Below are 24588 nucleotides of genomic sequence, written 5' to 3'. Positions count from 1 at the left end.
AACACTGTACTAGGCTCGTGGCCGTTTGTACTGTCTTATCACACGTGGACAAGGTAGGAGTTTGGCTGAGGGTATTACAGTGGCTAGACGGAGAATACGAGAAATATATCAGCTGATTTCAAATAAGACTAGTAAATGCTGTAGAAGTACATTTATTGTGTTCAATTTGATCTGACATCCATGCGGGCATAGGAATTACAACAAACGAATAAAAATTGCAAGTAGCTCTACTTTCGACCTGCGTCGAAAACGAAACAGTATGAGTTGAAAATCTTACCAAACAACACCTAATCGAAGCTCAGCTCGGAAACTCTGTTCATCTGATGAATTGCCGGCCGGTATGGCCGAGAGGTTCTAGGCGCTTCAGTCTGGAACCGCGCGACCGCTACGGTCGCAGTTTCGAATCCTGCCTCGGGCATCGATGTGTGTCACGTCCTTAGGTTAGTTACGTTTAAGTAGTTCTACGTTTTAGGGGACTCATGACCTTAGATGTTAAGTCCCATAGTGCTCAGAGCCATTTGAACCATCTGAAGAATTAAATACCGACAACGAAACTGGTGCAGCATTATTCATGAAACCTGAAAAGACTACTTATTAAGCGCAGCACACGTCAGTGCATAAGGATTTCGCCCTCTCTCTCTCTCTCTCTCTCTCTCTCTTACACTATGAGACCCTTCCCAATTCAATACGAAAGGTGTCAATTATTGAACTATATGAAATGAAATTGTCATAACTTCTGCATGTTTGCTTTAGGACCTTCAAATTGCACTGTTGGCCGCTGGGGATGGTAATTTGTATGCGTTGTGTGGTTTGGTTTAGCTACGAATCCCACTTTCATTTGGATGGGTTCGTCAATAGGCAAAATTGGTGCATTTGGGGGATTGAGAATCCGCATTTCGCGATCGAGAAGTTCCTTCACCTTCAACGGGTGAGTGTTTTGTGTGCAGTGTCCAGTCACGGAAAAATCGGTGTGATATTCCTTGAAGGCACTATAACTATAGAACGGTACGTGAAGGTTTTGGAAGATCATTTCATCTCCATTTTCCAAAGCGACCCTGATTTCGATAAGGTGTGGTTCATGCAAGACGGAGGTCAACCCCATCCAAGCAGTAGGGTAATGTCCTGGAGGGGCACTTTGGGGACCAGAGACCACTGTCATGGGCCTCGATCGGCCGCCATATTCTCTGGATCCACCCACATGTGACTCTCTTCTGCAGGGCTGTATTAAAGAGAAGGTGCACAGCAGTAAACTCAAAACAATTGTTGAGACGAAAACAGCCACTCAGGAGGTCAACGACAGCATCGATATTCCGACACTTCAGCGGGTCGTGCAGAATTTCGCTATTCGTCTGTGTCACATCATCGCCAATGATGGCAGGCATATCGAACATGTCATAAACTAAATCCGAATATCTGTAGCGACGTTTAGATGTTGACCAAAGCGTGTGCACACCGCAGTTTGTAACTAATTTACGTTCTTTTCGTTTAGTTAAGCAATTGTCACCTTGTAATACCTGTTTTTGAACTTAACAGGATTCTAGAAACTTCTGCTGAAAGCACTTATATTGCTATAAAACTGATTGAAAATAGTAAAATTCAGAAAATGAATCACCTTACTTAGCGATTTTGCCAGTCCTTTCACTCTGTATTATTGATCACTCCAAAGACTTTGCAAAAGTATCTAGACTCCCGAGCGCTGCAGGCGCGGGACAATTTGAAACTTTGCTGGTATGAGTCTGGTAGGTGGTCGTGTAATGTGGCTTGTAAGGACACAGGTATTTGTTAGTTTTAAGTTCACTGCCTACATATTCCAGTGTACGCAAAGGAACATACTGAAGAGCTGTACAGCGTTTAACTGCAGCAATAAATTCGGGAATGGAACCTGTATCATCTTTCATAGGTACGTCGATAGTTTTAGATGTTTTGTATTAGAGATTTTCAGTCATTGAACTGACTTCAGATGGACTGAATTCTTTTCATAACAGTGGCTGCTGTTTTTGACAGTACTGGTTCTGAGCGCTATGGGACTTAACATCTGTGGACATCAGTCCCCTAGAACTTAGAACTACTTAAACCTAACTAACCTAAGGACATCTCACACATCCATGCCCGAGATAGGATTCGAACCTGCGACCGTAGCAGTCGCGCGGTTCCGGACTGCGCGCCTAGAACCGTTATACCACCGCGGCCGGCACTGGTAGAAAAGATGCTCAAAACGTTTCATTTTGAGGTGGTGTAAACAAGCTCAGATGTTGTTGAGAATAATACACAGTCAGGTGTCAGGATTCACCCGCATACTGCATATGGCACCGAACGGTAATAACTTAGTGTACCAGAACATGAAAAGAAATCACTTGTTGCAAAATACATTTCACTCCAAAGATAAGAGCACTAAACAATATGCTGCATATAATTCGCGCTGATGTCAATGTAATAAGCTGTATTTAGCTATGAACAAAGTGTTAGGGCACAGTTCTTGTAGTACATAAAAAAAAGTTGGTTAATAGTGACTGGTTGCAGATTGCTACCTTGTAGATACCTATTTAACTGAGATATCATGCTTCTGACATAACTCAAGGATAAATGCGTTAAAACCAAAGGCGGGTAAGTTTACCACCACAATGGCCGCTGAGGCTTTCTTCAAATTGTCCGCTGTTCACAGTAAACCCCGTACGGAATTGTGGGGCCTTGGATTCCTCGCTGGTGCCGATGCCACGGAACTAGGTTGTCCTATTCGAAGTGCTGACTGCTGGAAGAGTAGCGGCTACAGATCACAACCGCAGACGACTCTGGCGTCAAAGAAGGTAGTGGAAGTATGCCTGAGATGTACTTGCTTCAAGCTTAAGAAAGTAGAAATTCATCGTATTCCATGTCATGTGCAATGCTGCAAAAAAATGGTTCAAATGGCTCTGAGCACTATGGGACTCAACTGCTGAGGTCATTAGTCCCCTAGAACTTAGAACTAGTTAAACTTAACTAACCTAAGGACATCACAAACATCCATGCCCGAGGCAGGATTCGAACCTGCGACCGTAGCGGTCTTGCGGTTCCAGACTGCAGTGCCTTTAACCGCACGGCCACTTCGGTCGGCACAATACAGCAAGGAGACAAAATCAAATATACTCCGCCCATCTAGTACTCATTACATGCTTTAGTACAAAACAAGTAAACACAATCCTGTAGCAGAGCCTGTCGTAATTTCAGGATACGTGGAGAACAGCAACGAGTCCTTCTGTTGGCGCCACAACAACATGGAGGGACAGTATTCTCTCAGCAGGTCTCCTGTCCCCCTAGGAACGTTAACTGTTACGGCCTGCATTGCCAGCGACACTGCCTATGTAAATTGAACGATAGATGGAGCTACTATGGAATTATTATCTTCGAAGAAGGCATTTGAAGTATCTACGGTCGGCTCTGCACATGACGCACGACTAAAGACTACACTTCGGCTACGGTAAATTATTGTCCAAGAAAGTATGTGCAATGTAGTCACGTGAAGCTCTACAAGATACTGAAATTATTGCAGTTGTACAACACCACTGAAAGTGCTGTCCAAGAAAATCCGTACAATGTAGCTGTGTGTGCCTCAACGATGTACTGAAATTGTACCCGAATTTAAACTGTGCATTGTAGTTACACGAGGCTTTACAAACCACTATATTCAACGTTTTCTGTACATTATACTCTTATATTTAAGTGAGGACTGTAGAAATATTCTACACTTCCTACGTATCGCTATCGTAGGACAACAAAGACAAGATTAGACAAGAATCAACATGTTCGGGTAGGAAGCTTCTGTTGACGGTTCTTCCGCGCTTGAGAATTCTATTTCGGTTTTTAGCTCTACGTTATGCAAAATATCCTGTATTTCTTTTTCTGTTTACCAAGACATCATGTTTCGATCCCTTGTGTCATGACCGGCCGCAGTGGCCATGCGGTTCTAGGCGCTTCAGTCTGGAACCGCGCGACCGCTACGGTCGCAGGTTCGAATCCTGCCTCGGACATGGATGTGTGTGATGTCCTTAGGTTAGTTAGGTTTAATTAGTTCTAAGTTCTAGGGGACTGATGACCTCAGTTGTTAAGTCCCACAGTGTTCCGAGCCATTTGAACCATGTTTGAACCTTGTGTCATCTGTGGATCTCAATTTATATCTGTAAAATATAGTAAAAAGTTCATGGTTGGTTTTCTATAAACATGTTACAATTTTTAGGCCTAAAATAGAATAGCAACCATGATCTTTGCATGATATTTTACGGCCGCGGTGGTCTCGCGGTTCTAGGCGCGCAGTCCGGAACCGCGCGACTGCTACGGTCGCAGGTTCGAATCCTGCCTCGGGCATGGATGTGTGTGATGTCCTTAGGTTAGTTAGGTTTAAGTAGTTCTAAGTTCTAGGGGACTGATGACCACAGCTGTTAAGTCCCATAGTGCTCAGAGCCATGATATTTTACTGAAATAATTTGAGAGCCACAGAAGATGACACACTGATCTTTATAGCACGAACTACTGCAATGCTGTTCATACTGGCTTGCAGATTATGGATCTAATTGTTGATCTATAACAACCATCTAAATTTATCACTGGAAACGACAGTTCCCAGAGTCACATTTACTGCAAGAATCCTGAGGAACTGTAATGCATACATGAACCAGAATGCTTACAAAAGCCTCGTTCGACTTTGTTCAATGGTATGAAACAAAAACTGTGTAATCTGAGGAGGTGGAAAAGATGCGAAGATCGGCTGCATGTGTCTTAACAGGCTTTGTTTAATAGATGTGGGAGTATCACAAAATTCTTAAAAAAAAAAAAAAGCTGCAGTGGCAGACGATACATGATGGGCGTAATGTCGTTCTCACAAAATTATAGGAGAACACATATTAAAATGAGTCAAGAAAGTTTACTATCCGACAGTGATTCGGATTGCCCGCAGCGCGAGTATCGACATGGGGGATAGGTCAGAGATATATTTCATGTGTGCATAGCTACAGGTGGTGAGAATCAGCTGCTAAATAATCGTGGAAGCCTTCAGAGTCTTTTATTTTGCGCTGTGCTACTAGTTTCGGTCATAGACAATTTTCAGGCTTAACTTAAACGAGGGAATACAAAACATGAGAGATTGTACAATGTAACAAGTTAGTGTGAGGTTGTAAACATCCTACTTACAGACATAAATGCCAGGAATGTTATACCATCATGCAGGCGGTTACAAGTTGCTGTTGCAGGCCAACGATAGTCAATAAAATTGTAAGTAATAAGATAAATGTACAGAACAACTGTTTCCAGAACGCTTATTCACATCGAAAATCAATAACAAACTAACACACAAAAATAGGTCAAGCAGCACATTGGAAACAGGGAAAGATACTGCCACGTTAAAGATAAAGACAGTACTGCAAATGCTAAAAAGCGAATCTTTAACATATAAAAGCGGTCAGTGTAGTTTGGTTGAAAGTAAACAACTTAGATAGACCGTAATACAAAGCGTAAACCATAAATACCGACTAAGAAAGTCAAAGTTGTAGGATGTGAGGTACGCAAGTTATGCAAAACAACATTTAACTGGCGGACCTCACATCCTACAATTTTAACTGCAGACACGGAAATACAAGGAGCTGCAGATCCAAGTGATGAATAAGAGCCGCGCGGTTAGAGGCTCCATGTCACTGATTGCGCGGCCCCTCACGCCGGAGGTTCGAGTCCTGTCATCCCTCAGGCATGGGTGTGAGCGTTGTTCTTATCATAAGGTAGTTTAAGTTAGTTTAAGTAGTGTGTAAGTCTATGGGACCGATGACCTCAGCAGTTTGGTCCCTTAGAAGTTGACACATTTGAATTCATGAATAAGAAAATCAATCTGGCCAAAATATTTATTAATAAATTTTTAAGGACTGTAAAGTACATTCGATAGAACTGACAGCTTAGAAAAATATTCTAATTTTAATCAGCGTAACCAAGGAAGAGGATGGGAGGGAGATGGTGGAACCAGTTCCATGAAGTGAAATTTTAATGATCCTCTTTGCCTATTACTTTTTCTTTTTCTTCACATTGTCTTATACTCGTAGTGGATCATGAAAGATAAGAGAATCTGCGTTCGAGGCGCCTTCACAGCAAGCATGTCACGTGGAGCCGTCGACCACGCGAGAAGGAGAAGGGTGAGGGTGACATATATGATGATTTGCCAAAGTCTTTATTTGCATTTTCACAAACATGGTATGTGCGATAGGCTATGACGTCACGGTCGACGAAGCTTTCCAATCCTGATACATTGGGTACGCCTGTACCACCTCGTACTATTGCGACAGTTAGCCAGCCATTACCATGCGAAAATGTATCATTCAGATCAATACTGAAGTTCAGCCTACATCCACAGAAGACAGCGCGTCCATCTAGTAGTGAATGTGCAGCGACAGATTTTATAGTATTCTTCTTCTTGTCAGCAGCAGATGTTGTCATTTCAACGTCTTCAATTGTTTTATATATTGTCTGTCTTGCACGACGGCGATATCTTCTGTACAGGTTTGACCTGGCCTTTATTACGTTTCTGATTCGGATTGCTTATTGGACTCTCAGTATACGCTTAAGACGACTTTTATGCGCTCTGGACTTGTGTTTGGTTAACCGTTCGCTTCGTCAACTCCACGTTCGTCGTCTTCAGGAACTCGTTGTCTGATCCACCGATCTCTGCGTTGCAAGCAGTGTGAGTGATCATAAACTGCGTTGTATCTACGCAGAGTAGGATAGAAAAACAGTACTGTACCGTCGAACGGCCTTTGCGAATATGCGAAATTCGAGCGCATATTGAAGGCTATCGACGGTCTTCAACCCCCCCCCCCCTCCCCCCTCCTCGCCGCATTTGATTCGCATATAGGACAAAGAAACAGTGAAAGTTGTCACATTCGCGACTTTCAGTACTGAACTTCCTTCGCGTCTTCTTAAATAGCAGACACTCACTCTGCAGTGTTATATTCGCCGCTGCGCTAGCGTTCTCTGCTGCTACAACGGTTTTTGACACGTTCAGAAGAGTGGCAGAAGGTAGCAGCTACCGGCGAGCCAATGAGAAACGCGCGGAGCACGCGGCAGGCTAATGAACAGTGTGTCTGAATGAACAAAGTAAGAGTCGTGTGGAGTCTAGTTGAACGCTGTGGCTTAAGATAGGCAGTAGTAGTAAGATACGTTATAGCTATGCAAGATTTGAGTACAATGAAATCAGTATGTTGCTCACTCGCAGCCATCATGCCATTAATGTGTGCCTGCATCACGGTTAGTGCTGAGGGCTTGGAGGGATGATGCAGTATTTTCAGAATCTTAGATAGTGCTACCTATGTTGAGATGTTGAGGTGTTAGGTTCGTGGCTTTGTAACGTGGATATTTTCGGAGCACGGTACAGAATCTATTAGAGCACTTAAACTAGCCATATTCTTTTTTAAGGAGGTTCTTTCATATTTTCTGAGTTGTATATTTGTTTATGTTCAGGCGTTTCAAGTATTGTGGCTTTTTTGTACCACAGGCTACATGTACATATATTGTTTGCGTTATGGCGGTTTAATCGTATTTTAAAAGCAATTATATATTTCATACTCAAACTTTCTTAACCACATTCATGGTCCCTTGCTATTTTTTCAAAATCTGATGTCTTTACGGCCAAATTACAATTTTTAGGCAGTATCAAGCTGTTCCACATAACGTGCACTTTGCCTCCAGCAAATATATTCATTTTCCTGAATTATCACTGACATCAGTATGTAACGTGTTTGAGTCATTAATGTGAGCAATACGCTTTGTATTTTTCGCTGCGTGCTTTTAGAGAACTGAAGGTAAATCAGTCGCTGCAGTTGATGAGAGAGCTGGCAGCTCACTATTTAATATAAAACGTTATTGCTCTACGTCTTTCATTTACAAGTATCAGAACAGGACTGCCATCTCGGAGACTGATCCAAGCATGCCAAATGCACGTAAGTTAGCTACAAGTTCAGTTGATGACACATTATACGCGTGAATTAATTCTTCTGTTTATTACAATTTACCAGTTTCATGAATTTCAGTTTAACTCTTCATTTCTCCTCATTATTACTACTTCGCGCAAACTAGTTACTTCTATTCGTTTGTAATATTTCCTTAATGGCGCACTCAGACACTATTGCTGTATGAATTTAAGGGTTTAAATTTAATATCTCACACGACATTCAAATCGAAGGCATATTCAGGATACACATTTGCATATAGTCCGTATTTAATAAAAGGCAAGGAGGTTTACAACAGAGACAGGGAGACGGTGAAGGTTAGCTGTACCCTCTTGCACGCACCGTACAGCGGCTGCTGGCGCATAGGTAGCGGCAGCTAGACCTGAGGAGTGAGTAGCTATCCTGTTGCCAGTTTGATTTCTCTTACCCACTGCAAAGCCACGTTGTTGCCGCCGAATACAATGATCCTGGCAGCGGTCGTGCTTGGAGCGCCCGGTGACCGGAGTACGTGGGAGGTGGTTTCCCAGGTCACGGACACACACGATCACGCCAGGTCGCCATCAAAGGTGCTGACATATGCCCATCCTTAAGTCGGCTACCATGCCGACGGCCAGAACACGGTGTGGCAACATTCCAGACAGGTGACACCATTAGGTAATGCATTCGCCGTTCCGAAGAAGTCCCTCCAACGCGACGGGTGCCTCTCATTCAGCTGTCACGAATGTACACTGTTCAGTCAGAGTAATGTGTCCACCTGTTAAAAACCTGAACAGCCGCCTTTTACAGCGCGGACGGCTGCGAGTCGTGCAGGAAGAGGGTCACTGACGTTAAGGAAGGTAGCAACAGGGATATGGAGCCACGGTGACTCCAGAGTCGTGGCCAGCTCCGTTAGCTTTCTGCGTTGAGGATCCATTGCGCGAACAGCCCGGTAGAGGTGGTGCCAAAGATTCTTGATTCGTTTTAAATCCGGGGAATTTTCTGGCCGAGGGAGTACAGTTAACTTATCCTGATTCTCCTCGAACCATGCACTTGCTCTACGAACTGTGACAGACACGTTGCATTCTCCTACCGGTAGATGCCATAGCGCAGGGGATAAACACATTGTATGTAGGAGTGGACTTGGTCTACAAGGATAGACGTGTACTCGTGTTTATCCACTGTGCCTTCTAGAATGACACGAAAACATTGGCCAGACCATAACGCTCAGTCCTCCGGCCTGGAACCTGCCGACGACTGTCACAGAGTGTTTGCTTCCAGACGTTTCACACCATACCCGTCAACGGCCATCTATCATCTGAAAAGACTAAATGTCGCCATCACACAGTGGTTGCGGTAATGGCGTGAAAATTCCGTCCTTCATCGCAGACGAACAGGAGTCGTCATTGGTGTACGAACAAGGCCCAAACGCAGCAATGTTCGCTGAACGGTCATTGGTGAGACAGTGTTGGTAGCCCCTTGGTTCATCTGGGCAGTCAGCTGCTCAAGTCGCACGTCTGTTTTCCCGCGCGGATTGTTCACACACTCCTGCCTTCTAGGGCTCTTGGTGGACCACAGTTGCCTCGGCGGCGGTTTTGAATAGCGCCATTTTGCCTTCTACATCTACATCTACATCTACATCTACATCTACATGGATACTCTTCAAATCGTATTTAAGTGCCTGGCAGAGGGTTCATCGAACCACCTTCACAATTCTCTATTATTCCAATCCTGTACAGCGCGAGGAAAGAACGAGCACCTATATCTTTCCGTACGAGCTCTGATTTCTCTTATTTTATCTCGCTGATCGTTCCGCCCTATGTAGGTCGGTATCAACAAAATATTTTCACATTCGGAGGAAAAAGTTGGTGGTTGTAATTTCGTGAGAAGATTCCGTCGCAGCGAAAAACGCCTTTATTTTAATGATTTCCAGCCCAAATCCTGTATCATTTCTGTGTCACTCTCTCCCATATTTCGCGATAATACAAAACGTGCTGCCTTTCTTTGGACTTTTTCGATGTGCTCCGTCACTTCTATCTGGTAAGGATCCCACACCGCGCAGCCGTATTCTAAAAGAGGACGGACAAGCGTAGTATAGACAGTCTCCTTAGTGGGTCTGTTACATTCTCTATGTGTCCTGCCAATAAAACGCAGCCTTTGGTTATCCTTCCGCACAACATATTCTATGTGTTCTTTCCAATTTAAGTTGTTCGTAATTGTAATACCTAGATATTTAGTTGAATTTACGGCTTTTAGGTTAGACTGATTCATCGTGTAACCGAAGTTTAACGAGTTCGTTTGTAAGTAGGCTGTTTATGTTTTCTCTATGTAAGTAGGCTGTTTACGTTTTCTTATTGGCAACGTTACGTAGCGCTCAATATGAAAATCACTGGCTGTGCTGTGTGCAGTCTGTGGCTAGTTTGCATTGTTGTCTGCCATTGTAGTGTTGGGCAGCGGCAGCTGGATGTGAACAGCGCGTAGCGTTGCGCAGTTGGAGGTGAGCCGCCAGCAGTGGTGGATGTGGGGAGAGAGATGGCGGAGTTTTGAAATTTGTCATGAACTGCTATATTTATATATGATGATATCGAGGTAAATACATTGTTTGTTCTCTATTAATATCTTTCATTTGCTAACTATCCCTATCAGTAGTTAGTGCCTTCCGTAGTTTGAATCTTTTATTTAGCTGGCAGTAGTGGCGCTCGCTGTATTGAAGTAGCTTGAGCAGCGAAGATTTTTGTGAGGTAAGTGATTTGTGAAAAGTATAGTTTAATGTTAGTCAGGGCCATTCTTTTGTAGGGAATTTTGAAAGTCAGATTGCGTTGCGCTAACAAAATATTGTGTGTCAGTTTAAGCACAGTCCTGTATAAATTGTTCAAAGGGGAAGTTTCACGTTTTAGTACTCATGTGTACCATGTGTGTGGCAACCACAAGGAACCCTAGCTAATATGGTATTTGCTTATACAACTTTACACATCGGTACCATATTTCTCTAACACACAAATTACACAGCTATCTGATCATTTAACTGAGAGATAAACTTTTTTACTACATCAGTGACACATGTTTACGCAATACACAGTTGGGTAACTTCACACTTATGAAACTGTATTTTGTCTGTACTTTGTAAACTGTTCATATTTTTTCGGAATCATTGTGATACTATGAGAGCTTTGAATGATGTATTTGGTATGGGATCATGATTTTTAAAGTACGTTTGAGGCAGATGACACTTTTGACATGAGCAGAGAATTTTTTTAGATTTTGAAATTATTGGAGGAAGCTACGACGATTTTGAGAGTTGACTGAGATGTTATGATATTATTACGATGACGATGTGTATTATGCTGTTGAGTTATGTTTATGATCAATAAGATGATGATACCGTATATGAGGAGTTTGATTATGCTACGTATTTCTTATGATGAAATACCGAAGAAGTGTCGACGAATAAAAGTTTGATTATGCTACGTATTTCTTATAATGAAATACCGAAGAAGTGTCGACGAATAAAGTAAGGAATAATGAGTAGTGATTAGGGACTCTGATTTGTGGAAAAGGTTGTTGGAAACCAAGAATCGTACTTTAAGAGTTATGAAATGTGTGTAAATGCTTGAATATATCACAATGCTGGAGAAAATTTTTTGGGCACTTACATTTATAGGATTTTGTTTCTACAGATTTGCAACGCTAATTCTTGACCTGTGAAATACTTTTATGTGAGACTGTCACTGTAGCGGAAACTGCTGTCGTAAATATTTCCGTAAGAAAGTTAAGTGACCACCTGCACGTAATGCGTCGCGGGCACCCACCTGGGCGACAGCCGCCCGAAAAAAAAAGCCATTAGCCTTTCAGCGGCACAGGTAGAAAAAAAAAGGGGACGCCATTAACCTCGCTTCTGATATTCCTTTGTAGAAAGCATCGTAAATACGACACCCTCAAGCTTGAAAACATGATTACACTGTAGAGTTCTTAATTTATGATATTTACTGAAATGAAATGATGAGAAACATTTTATGTCCATTGTCTTGTTAGTTGAAAGATTGTTTACTGCATTATGAAATGCCATATGGCTAGTGAATGACGTTTGACGCTTTGCTTTGCCTATTTTTTTTTAATATCTAGTTTCTAGCTGCACTGCAGCATTGGTTAAAATAAAATTTTATAGATGTACTAATATAAATATTTTCTGTCTACAGATCGAGTATATAATAATTTTTTTCAAAAAATGAGGGAGCACAAAGCGACATTTACCTTCACAGGAACTGCATTCATAATTTTCTTTTCAAGTACTTGGTAATTTCTTTTGTAGAACAAATTGTGATACATCACTCTAGTGTTAAGATGTGACATAGGTATTAGACATGGCCATTTTAGTGTAATATTTTTTTTCTGCTTGAGCTATGTCATGTTTAGATATCTGCTGTTTGCCAGGCATAGTGCTACTGAACTTTAATTTGTGTTACTCTGCTAAGCCAGATTTATTTTTTTTTTGCTGCGCATTGCCTCATATTAGTTGTAATGTTGAATTGCTTGGTAATTTAGATTTACTGTAGCTTGCTTTACGATTTTCCATCTTTTTATTGCTTTTTATATTAATTGTTTTATGTGCTGCTGCATTGCCTCATCCCTTAGTTTAGCATCTGAGCTCAGTAGATTTAAGTTAGCTTAAGAGGGGGTAGCCTCTAAGAGAATGAGTTGCGATGAATAGGAAGAAATGCATTCAGAAGTTATACAAAAAAAAGTACAGAAAACAGGTTTAGGTAGGATTTTCTTGGAAATAAATGTTGAGGTAAGAAATGTGTGAACATATAAATACAGAAAGCATGCTTAGATAGAATTTTTTTGGTGGAAACAAAGGATGAAATAAGAGGAAAGATATATGAAGTTTTGGGTTGGACTGCAGTACCACATGTTACACTGAAAACGAACCCTGTCCTTTCCTATTGGTGTTATCCCACTATGTGTTTGTGTACCCTTGTGTATTTGTTTTCTTCCTGTCTCTGTGTAGTTTCATAGAATTTTTTCTTCTTTTAATATTAAGCTACATTCACTATGATGAGGAATACTGTTATCCTCGAATATAATTGGCATTAATAATATGTTATTTACTTTGTAAAGATGTTAGACATTATTAATTCTGTTCTGTTTAATGCTCATCTGTGAAGTTGATGTTTCAAAAGTTATTGTGATCTTTTATGTATGTACTCATGTCATAATTCCACTGATGTATATGTTTATTTCTATTCTGTTGTAAAGCCTGTACTACAAATGTTATCTGTATTATTATGTTCTTTAATGATGTATTTTGTACCTTTGTAATTGTATTTTCATGTTGTAAATTTATAAAATTGTAATTGACACCAGTTTATCAAACTAAATAACTTGTAAGCATTCATTTCACTGCACACATTTCTGTTGGTCATAGTATATGGACAATATGTGAGAAGTAGGGACTGTTAGTGTTTGCACGTGTGTTACTAATTCAGCAAGGGACTGGATAACAGCATTGCTGGTTCTAAGGACAATTCCAAAAACTTTGTGAGTGCACAAGTGGTGGTTTATGGACTTGCTATATTCTCTGCAAGACTCTTCGATGGTGAATGTGCACCTGCACAATCGCAACAGATGGCTGCTGGCTATCTCTACAAGGACTACAGTCGGTCTGCATCTTTGATGACCCACCAGTACCATTATCTCTACAAGGACTACAGTGGGTCCGCATCTATGATGACCCACCAACGCCATTATTTCTACAAGGACTACAGTGGGTCTGCATCTTTGATGACCCACCAATACCATTATCTCTACAAGGACTACAGTGGGTCTGCACCTCTGGTGGCCCACCAATACCACAATCTCTACCAGGACTCCAGTGGGTCTGCTCTGTGATGACCTACCTACCAATATTCTTCAAAACTTCGAATGACTCTGCTGTGGGTTTGCTACATTGTGGCCCATTACCTGTCAGCATGTCAAGAGTCAGCACTGTCTCTCCGTTGGAAGGACAACACTACTTCTTCAAGACTGCATGGAAATCCACTGTGTGCAATTTCTTTTACTAATGAGACTTTGTGAAAAAAAACCTGTAATTACTATTATGATGAATGATCAGGACTATCTTTATGGACTGTGAGAAAATTTTAGCTTTTGACCAACATTGTATCAATAAGTGTGTGCATTTGATTTCTTTGTTATTGTAATTATGAAAAATTTTATCAAATCATTATTGGCCACTGCCCAAAAAAAAATTTGTAAAATTTTTTGTGGGGAGCATGGGGGCTATGTAAGTAGGCTGTTTATGTTTTCTCTATGTAAGTAGGCTGTTTACGTTTTCTTATTGGCAACGTTACGTAGCGCTCAATATGAAAATCACTGGCTGTGCTGTGTGCAGTCTGTGGCTAGTTTGCATTGTTGTCTGCCATTGTAGTGTTGGGCAGCGGCAGCTGGATGTGAACAGCGCGTAGCGTTGCGCAGTTGGAGGTGAGCCGCCAGCAGTGGTGGATGTGGGGAGAGAGATGGCGGAGTTTTGAAATTTGTCATGAACTGCTATATTTATATATGATGATATCGAGGTAAATACATTGTTTGTTCTCTATTAATATCTTTCATTTGCTAACTATCCCTATCAGTAGTTAGTGCCTTCCGTAGTTTGAATCTTTTATTTAGCTGGCAGTAGTGGCGCTCGCTGCATTGCAGTAGCTTGAGCAGCGAAGATTTTTGTGAGGTAAGTTATTTGTGAAAGGTATAGTTTAATGTTAGTCAGGTCCATTCTTTTGTAGGGAATTTTGAAAGTCAGATTGCGTTGCGCTAACAAAATATTGTGTGTCAGTTTAAGCACAGTCCTGTATAAATTGTTCAAAGGGGAAGTTTCACGTTTTAGTACTCATGTGGAAGACCTCACACTTTTTGTTATTTAGCGTCAACTGCCACTTTTCGCACCATTCAGATATTTTTTCTAAATCGTTTTGCAGTTTGTTTTGATCTTCTGATGACTTTATTACTCGATAAACGACAGCGTCATCTCCAAACAACCGAAGACGGCTGCTCAGATTGTCTCCCAAATTTCCCGACGGAGGTTCGAGTCCTCCCTCGGGCATGGGTGTGTGTGTTTGTCCTCAGGATAATTTAGGGTAAGTAGTGTGTAAGCTAAGGGACTGATGACCTTAGTAGTTATATCCCATAAGATTTCACACACATTTGAAGATTCTCCCAAATCGTTTATATAGATAGGGAACAGCAAAGGCCTATAACACTACGTTGGGGAACGGTTGAAATCACTTCTGTTTTACTCGATGACTTTCCGTCAATTACTACAAACTGTGACCTCTGTGACAGGAAATCGCAAATGCAGTCACATAACTGAGACGATATTCCATAAGCACGCAATTTTACTACGAGCCGCTTGTATGGTGCACTGCCAAAAGCCTTCCGGAAATCCAGCAATACGGAATGGATCTGAAATCCCTTGTCAATAGCACTCAGCACTTCATGTGAATAAAGAGATAGTTGTGTTTCACAGGAACGATGGTTTTTAACCCCATGTTGACTGAGTGTCAACAGACCGTTTCCTTCGAGGTATACTTTAAGCACGGCGGCATGCGAACAGCTTACAAACCCAGGCGTTTCGGAAGTGCTTCCACCCTTTGCCCGAAAACCAATGATCATGCCCTTTTGGACGTCAGATAAATCTGTCTTTTTCCGCATTACGATGCAGACCGGACTGTTTTGCAAGCCTATAACCCCCCCCCCCCTCCTCCCCACCCCACCCGACACATTTCACATACCCTCCACTGTTAGTGCAGTAGTGAACTGTCAGTGGTCACTGGGCACATGAATGTGACTGAACCCTGCACAGTACGTAAACTCAACCTCAGTGGCGTGCGGCTATTGCTTCGGAGTGTCTATTTCCCGTTTACCGCTGTTGTGTAAGCGCAGTGGCGGTATCTGCATCACAGAACCGACTGCCGCAGAGAGAGAGAGACAGCAGAATGCTGGAGGCGTTCCAGGGAAAGGCTTTGGGCGGAGGCGTCCGGATGGCGGCGAGATGCGGGCTTTCCAAAGTTTGGCGCATTCCAGCGCGTGTGGCCGCAGTTGGCAGCGCCACCCGGCGTCGGCGTCGGTGTCGGCGGCGTCGGCCCGGTTTGGGAGCGGCAGATAAGCATAATGGACAGGACGGCGGGCTATCGCCTGTCGACGTGCGCGCCGCGGCCGTGCCGCACATGCAAAGCCGCGGCAGCAGCCAGCAGGCACCACTGTGCGAGCGCAGCGAGGCGGGTACTTAAAGGCTGCGGCGTGGGGCAGTTGCGTGCGTCCTCGCGTTCCGTGTCTCAGCTCTCCTACAACGCTTCGTGCAATAACGCCACGTCTGACTCCTTCTCCTCTGCGTCTTAACGAGCAAAGCTAGCAGGGTAAGTGCGCGAATGGCTCCACTGACTCTAAACTTGACCTGTGCTGTTTCATTCTGGGCAACGGCCGTGGCGCAGTGGATACACCGGTTCGCATGATATCACCGAAGTTAAGCGCTGTCGGGCGTGGTCGGCACTTGGATGGGTGACCATCCTGGCCGCAATGTGCTGTTGCCATTTTTTGGGGTGTACTCAGCCTCGTAATGCCAATTGTGGAGCTACTCGACCGAATAGCAGCGGCTTCGGTCAGGAATACCATCATAACGACTGGGAGAGCAGTGTGCTGGCCCCACGCCCCTCCTATCCGCATCCCCCAAAACTGAGGATGACACGGCGATCGGTTGGTCCCGGTAGGCCACTCGTGGCCTCAAGACGGAGTGTTTCAGCATCTAGCACTGCCTTCGCCCCACGTCATAAACGTCTCTGTGATGGTAAACATGGAAATGAAGAGATTCGATATGCAGGTGATTTCAGTTACATGTGATACGGTATGAAATCCGTGATTGGACGTACAGTGGAGTGACAATAGTCGTGGGATACCTCCTAACATCTTGTCGGACTTCCTTTCGCCCGGCGTAGTGGAGAAACTCGACGTGAAATGGACTCAAAAAGTCGCTGGAAGACCACTGCAGAAGTACTGAGCCATGGTGGCTCTGTAGCTATGAAATTGTTGCTTGTCCAGGGTTCTGTGCACGAACTGACCTCTCCATTATGTCCGATAAATGTTCGATGGGATTTACATCGGGCGACCTGGGTGGTCAGATTATTTGCTGGAAATGTCCTGAATGTTCTTCAAACCAGTCGCGAAGAACTGTGTCCCCATGACATGACGCCTTGTCATCCATAAAAATTCCATAGTTGTATGGCACAGCCTCACTACACCAGAATGAAGTAAGTGCGAATTACGTAGCGCAATCGTGACGTTAACGACAATGGGTAAGTTATAAATTCCTGTCAACCTTTATATAGGAGATTAGAGGGAGAGAATCTCCTTGGTTTGAAGCAAATAAGTTTCCTGAAAATAGGTTACAGAATTCCAATAGCCAGAAAAGATTGGTTAGTTTCTATCAAGTTTATTCTCACACATACTTATGTGAAGTGTTGGACCACAAACCCCTTACTAAGATTCAGGCTATTTATTCGGCCTTGCTGCTTCAAAGCTAATTGCCAGTACATATAAGAAACGAGTACAAAGCAATCACTTGTTCTTGGTTAGCACTGAAATCTCTCTAAGTAATTGAGACAAAGACTGACAGCCTCTGTTCAACACAATTCCAATGAAACTCTAAAAATCCTACTTGACCTGCAGTTCATGAGTGTCCACCAGAGTCTATCACCGTCTTCTCATAGTTGAAGTCTTAATCAGCTGTGTCGGCTGCTACGGGCCTACTCGGCCCTGCTGGCGTCTCGCTGCGGAATCTCCAAACTGCCGGCACTCGCTCTGAATCTGCATCTGAATCTCTGCTTCTAGCTATTCCGCTGCCTGGCCTTTTATTTTTTTTCTCATGTACTTGGGTGCACACGAGTTAATTTGTTTCACACGACCCTTTCATTTCTAAGTGATCGGATTGCACAAGAATGCCTATGGTTCCACACGACACTCTCATTTCTAATTGGATGGCTTGCGCAAGAATGCCTTCGGTTCCACACGACACTTTCGTTTCTAGCTGCACACAACTTATTTTGGTTCCATACGAGTCTTTTCCGCACGTGACTGACACTATCTCTTACTGTGTTATCGCCCTGGTGTTTGCGTCTTCCATTGCGCAAGTTTGATTCATGCTGCTTCCTCTAGCAGGAAGTCAAACACTAAGTTATTTGATCCACAAGCTATACTTGGCAGCCTCCTCCGCTTATCGTTTCCCAATTTAAAAGGTAAAAAGTTGAACAATAAATAAGTATAAAGGGAGCAAACAGCAAAAACAGTAACACTATTCTCAAAAACTGTACCTTTATAACAGTTTACATTAAATAAACAAACCAAATAAATAAAGCAATGTAGGTACTTGAGAATACTATTTCAAGAAGTATTAAACTTGGAAAGTGGCACAGAAACCTATTAAAAGATAGAATTAACAACTGTAAGAAATGCATGTATGGAGTACATCAGCAATCACAACAAAATAAAAAGAAATTAATACATAAAGGAAACTGGATGAGTGTGGAGGAACAGACAGTGTGGAAAGTAATGGAAAACTGAGAGGACTATGTGAAGTTTAAAAGAGGGGAAATATTGAGCTGTGTTTGGTTACTGAAGATTGAATCAGGACTGTGGGCTGGATATTTGTTGATTTCCAGGGCTTCCAGCAGATTGAGTTTTTTTGCCTTTGTTTGTTGCGTAAAGGACATGGGACTGTCGCTTGTATTGTAGCCCTCATTCAGTGAAATTTGAAGGGCAAAAGACAAATGATAGGCTTAAAACACTATGTAATAAATTTCACAATGTGTCCTGGTGGACTATTTCTTAATGTCGGCAGGCTGTTTGCGTATGAAGCCTGCCTGGACTCTAAGTATATTCACAAAAGCAAGAATAAAAATTAAAATTTTCTACGGTCACAACAAACGTGAAGTCTATGAATGGCTGCGAATGGTCTCCAAGTAGCCAAACATAACCATTTCCAGCCAACATTCGGTTCAGTTGAACCAGAGGACCCAGACCGTTCCATATAAACACAGCCACCATTAACTTGCACAGTGCTTCCTAGACCACTTGGATCCATAGCTTCGTGGGGTCTGCGACACACTCGAACCCAACCGTCAGCTCTTACCAACTGAAATTGCGATTCGTCTGACCACGCTGCGGTCTTCCAGTCGTGTAGGGTCCAACCGATGTGGTCAAAAGCCAAGGAGAATGTCATGCTGTTGGTAAAGGCTGTCGCGTCGGTCGCCTGCTGCCACAGCCCATTAACGCTAAGTATTGCCGCACTGTACTAACGAATACGTTCGTGATTCCTGCACTGCTGCTTGTCTGTTAGCACTGACAACTCAACGCGAACGCCGCTGCTCTCGGTCGTTAAGTGAAGGCCGTCGGCCACCGCGTTGTTCGTGGTGAGAGGTGATGCCTGGAATTTTGTATTCTCAGCACACTCTTGGCGCTGTGGATCTGGAATATGGAATTCCCTAATGATTTCCGAAATGGAATGTCCCACGATTATAGCTCCAAGTGCCATTCCGAGTTCAGAGTCTGTTAATTCCCGACGTGCCGGCCATAATCACGTCGGAAACCTTTTCACAGGAATCACTTGAGTACAAATGACAGCATCGCCAATGCACTGCCCTTTTATACCTTGTGTACGCGATACTACCGCAACCTGTATATGTACGTATCGTTGTCCCTTCACCTTTGTCACCGAGTGTATTTCAGATGAAAAAAAAGAACGTAAACAACCGTGTTAGTAGTGCATAAGAGAGCGGATTTGGTGGCGGATTCATTTTGGAGAGGCAAGAATATCACTGTAGAGCTTGTGATGGAAAATCCATAACGATATCAAAATTTTACGGGAATGACAACGATGGACTTGGAAGAAAAACTTCTTATAACTGGATGCAGAATTACCAATCTAGATACTCTTCTGGATAAATCCATTAGTGTTAAAGCAGACTGCTTGTGACGCTAAGGTTGCACCAATTTCATCTCGATAAACAGAGACGTTTTAAAGCCAAATAGGGCGTTATTTCATAAATGAAGCATTTTTGGGCAAGTATTTGTTTGAACTTTTTTACTTGTATTGACTTAAGGAACCCCTCGTAAATTCCAGAATGCCTGTTCTGCAACACATAATATGATAATATAATCAATGAAGATGACATCATATAAAATTATAGTTACAACTTCATTATTTGAAGTTAAATGTCAATTTTCCGTGTTGCAGAACCATTATCTTCAAACGTAAGTTCGCTTGTTTCTCTATGATAATTAATCTATATTACAAAACTTGTTCCTGATTTCTTGCCTTGTGGATATTCTAGTAAATTTGCCGCGCGGGATTAGCCGAGCGGCCTGAGGCGCTTCAGTCATGGACTGTGATGCTGATCCCGGCGGAGGTTCGAGTCCTCCCTCGGGCATGGGTGTGTGTGTTTGTCCTTAGGTTAATTTAGGTTAAGTAGTGTGTAAACTTAGGGACTGATGACCTTCGCAGTTAAATCCCATAATATTTCACACACATTTGAACATTTTCTAGTAAATTTTTTCTATAGAGGTGTTAAATACAGTAGCTATTTCATCCAACCAACTTTGGTTTTTATGTCAGTTCCTACTGTGCACTAACATTCCATGACACTGACATTTCCTCGTACAAACTAATTAATTGCGCAGATTTGTCCTCAATCTACTTCCTAGTACTTCTCTTCATTACTTTTTTTGCCCGCACATCGCTGACACTTACTCACAGTGCGTATCCATCGCGACAGTATTCTCAAGTGTCCCGAACCGCTCGTCAAAGTGCTGATGTGGCGCAGTAGGGTGTGGGCTATTCTTTCTTTTATATTTTCGTAGTAACGTATGGTCGAGTCTCTTCAGTGACAATTGTTTTATTTTCATTTGTTAATTCTATATAAAACGTCTAAGATGTTTTATGTTAATTTGCTGCGTAGTATTGTTTAAGTCTAAAACTTTCGGATTAGGCTGTTAATTTGGGAGGTAAAACGGGCGACGTCTTCGCTCAGAAACACACCAGGGCCACATGTTATAGCTCAAAACACGCATTTACGTGGGTACTTTTATTTAATGTGAGCATGAGATGGGCAAAATGTATTGCCAAGATGTAGCAGTGTAAAAACTGTGAAATGCGGCACAAATCTCCGACGCAGTATGGGCCCTCAAGACTCTCCGAATACTCTCACCTCTCCCAACAATACAGGTATAGCTTTTCTAGTCTCAGAGCTTTGGCGAGCAGTTCACTACAGATGGAGGTTTCTGTCTAGATGAGAGGTCTAAACTCGCAGCGCAGGACAACCTGAGATCTTGCCCCACTCTCGAACACTGCAGAGGTGCTGACTCTCAGCGCTGTTTACACGACACATATTATTCGCAGGAGCTCTCCTAGAGTGAAAAACTCCCACGTGTATTCCTAGCTTAACTGTAATACTTGTTTTACTGTGTTAAACCTTTAACATAACATTATACCTCTTAATGAGTAGATTATGACACCGTAGTAATTACATTTCCATTTCGGTCAATAATTGTAAGAAACTGATAAGAAGTAGGCAGGTAGCTTGAAGTGTTACGATGCCAGACCATCGATAGTCACAATTCTTAACGAGGATATCTGCACAAACAATTTTGCTGACAAAAATTAGTTTTGTCTTCTCCTTCACTGTTTACAGTAGTCTGCCAACCCTTGAGTTAACTTTTCCATTCCGCGACTATAGAAGTCAAGTTGTTTTGAGGCGAAGAACGCGCTGAGCCATGTTCGGGGCGCATTTTCATCTGGAAAGAAAGTTCCTTGAAGGTTGTTCGGTAGAGCCGAAAAGGAGAAAATCTGAGGACGTAAGATCAGGTTGATAAGGTGGATGTGAATCACCTCCCAACCCAATTTTCGTGTAGTGCTTTTTGTCAGTCTAGCAGAATGCGGGCGGATGCTATAGTGGAGGAGGATCACTTCGTTGTTCTTTGATTGCGTCTGCAGTTATTGGCAACAGATGGCAGCGGTGATCGTTACTTCTTGGGGAAGGAGTTCGTAGACATCATATCATCGCTTTTCCATCAGATTCATAACATTATCTTTTGCGGATGCACATAGATCTTTGTACGGGGAGTTTATGCCTTGTTTAGATTCACCTACTCTTTTCTTTTTCTTACTTTAGCACAAAGACATCATTTCTGGTCTCCATGAACGATATAGTATAGAAAAAGTCGCTGTTGTTCACGAACCAATTGATGAAGAGGAAGCACAGATGCACAAATGGCCACCCGCTGATTTTTGTGATTTTGTCTTAGAGCTTGCGGTACCCGTACGACGGATTTTTCGGACCTTCCCCATTGCATACAAATGTCGCATGACGGTGGTGCGATCACAGTTCATCACGTTCGCCAGATCTCGGGTACACACACGCGAATCATTATGGATTAATGAGTTTAAAGCATCTTCATCAAACCCCGAAGGTCTCCGTCAGTGTGGAGAGTCACTAATGTCAAAACGATCTACATCTACATGAATACTCTGGAAATCACATTTAAGTGCCTGGCAGAGGGTTCATCGAACAACCTTCACAATTCTCTGTTATTCCTATCTCTTATAGCGCGTGGAAAGAATGAACACCTATATCTTCTCGTACGAGCTCAGATTTCCCTTATTTTATTGTGGTGATCGTTCCGCCCTATGTCGGTAGGTGTCAACAAAATATTTTCGCATTCGGAGGAGAAATTTGGTGATTGGAATTCCGTGAGAAGATTCCGTCGCAACGAAAAACGCCTTTCTTTTAATGATTCCCAGCCCGAATCCTGTATCATTTCTGTGACACTCTCTTCCATATTTCGCGATAGTACAAAACGTGCTGACTTTCTTTGAACTTTTTCGATGTACTCCGTCAGTCCTACCTGGTAAGGATCCCACACCGCGCAGCAGTATTCTAAAAGAGGACGGACAAGCGTAGTGTAGGCAGCCTCCTTAGTGGGTCTGTTACATTTTCTAACTGTCCCGCCAATAAAACGGTCTTTGGTTAGCCTTCCCCACAACTTTTTCTATGTGTTCTTTTCAATTTAAGTTGTTCGTAATTGTAATACCTAGGTATTTAGTTGAATTTACGGCTTTTAGATTAGACTGATTCATCGTGTAACCGAAGTTTAACGAGTTCGTTTTAGTACTCATGTGGAAGGTCTCACACATTTCGTTATTTAGTGTCAACTGCCACTTTTCTACACAATTCAGATATTTTTTCTAAACCGTTTTGCAGTTTGTTTTGATCTGATGACTTTATTAGTCGATAAACGACAGCGTTATCTCCAAACAACCGAAGACGGCTTCTCAGATTGTCTCCTAAATCGTTTATATAGATGAGGAACATCAAAGGGCCTCTAACACTACCTTGGGGAACGCCAGAAATGACTTCTGTTTTACTCCATGACTTTCCGTCAAACGAGAAAACCATTTTTCCACAGCGCTCTATCCAATGGCATTATGCCCAAACTCGGTGCAAATGTTTCTGGCTGCTTCCAGTGCTGTTAAACCTCTACTGAAGTCAAACAGAAGAATATGTAGGAAATATCCCGATTTCTCCACTTGCCACTCCTATTTTCTAGCGTCCACAGTCCCACTCTTTACCTCAATATGACAAAATGACAATATCTAAAGTGAAAAAGCAACAGTGAACTACAAATAAAAAATGACAATAGATAAATAAACCCATAGCAACCTGAATACCAACATCCGAAACAGACAGACTAAGAACTTGTGCACCAAGCCAACAGGAGGTAAGGCTCGCCACCTAGCGCATGACTTGCCTGTAAGCACAAGCGTCATTGACACTGTGCTCTTGCAATTCCTTATTTACACAGGGACATTCAGTTCACATACAAATAGAGAGCTGCTCCTCGAACTTTAAGGCCTAAGGGATGTCGACCAACCACCGTCTCATACTTTGCCTTGTGATGTCGCGCAGATGCGGTATGGAGGGGCATTATGGAGGGGTATGTGGTCACAGCGAAGCTTGTTTGTTTTGGAAGTTGAAATGGTTCAAATGGCTCTAAGCAGTGTGGGACTTAACATCTGAGGTCATCAGTCCCATAGACTTAGAACTACTGAAAGTTAACTAACCTAAGGACATCACACTCATCCACGCCAGGCGCAGGATTCGAACCTGCGACAGTAGCAGCAGCGCGGTTCCGAACTGAAGCGCCTAGAGTCTCTCGTCCACAGAGGCCGGCTTGGGAGGTTCCTTCTTGCAGCTGGAAGGTTTCGAGGCGTGAGCAGCAGGTGGTTGAGTTTCGCCAGCGATGCCACGCGATCCAGCTCTGGGACGTTGAAGGCGATCTGGCGTCCGCGAGCGGTAAGAGAAGTAGCGCTTTGTCGTATCGTATTGTACCGCACCGCGTCCAGAACGCCGGAGTCCGAATGAAACGCACACTTCCGGCCTCCACGCTTGGGAAGCCTCGGCACACGTGTGGGGCTTCCCACACTCGCCCTACGTCCCAGAGGAGACGATAGCAGAAAAAAGGAGGGAGTGAGAGAGAGAGAGAGAGAGAGTGGGGGCGAGGGCAGAAAGATTGACAGGGTGTGAAATTGAGATGCAGGTTGCAGATAGAGAAAAAGGGA

Source organism: Schistocerca americana, chromosome 1 (assembly GCF_021461395.2).
Source record: "Schistocerca americana isolate TAMUIC-IGC-003095 chromosome 1, iqSchAmer2.1, whole genome shotgun sequence".
Taxonomy (NCBI): domain Eukaryota; kingdom Metazoa; phylum Arthropoda; class Insecta; order Orthoptera; family Acrididae; genus Schistocerca; species Schistocerca americana.
Note: the sequence above shows the minus strand (reverse complement) of the source record.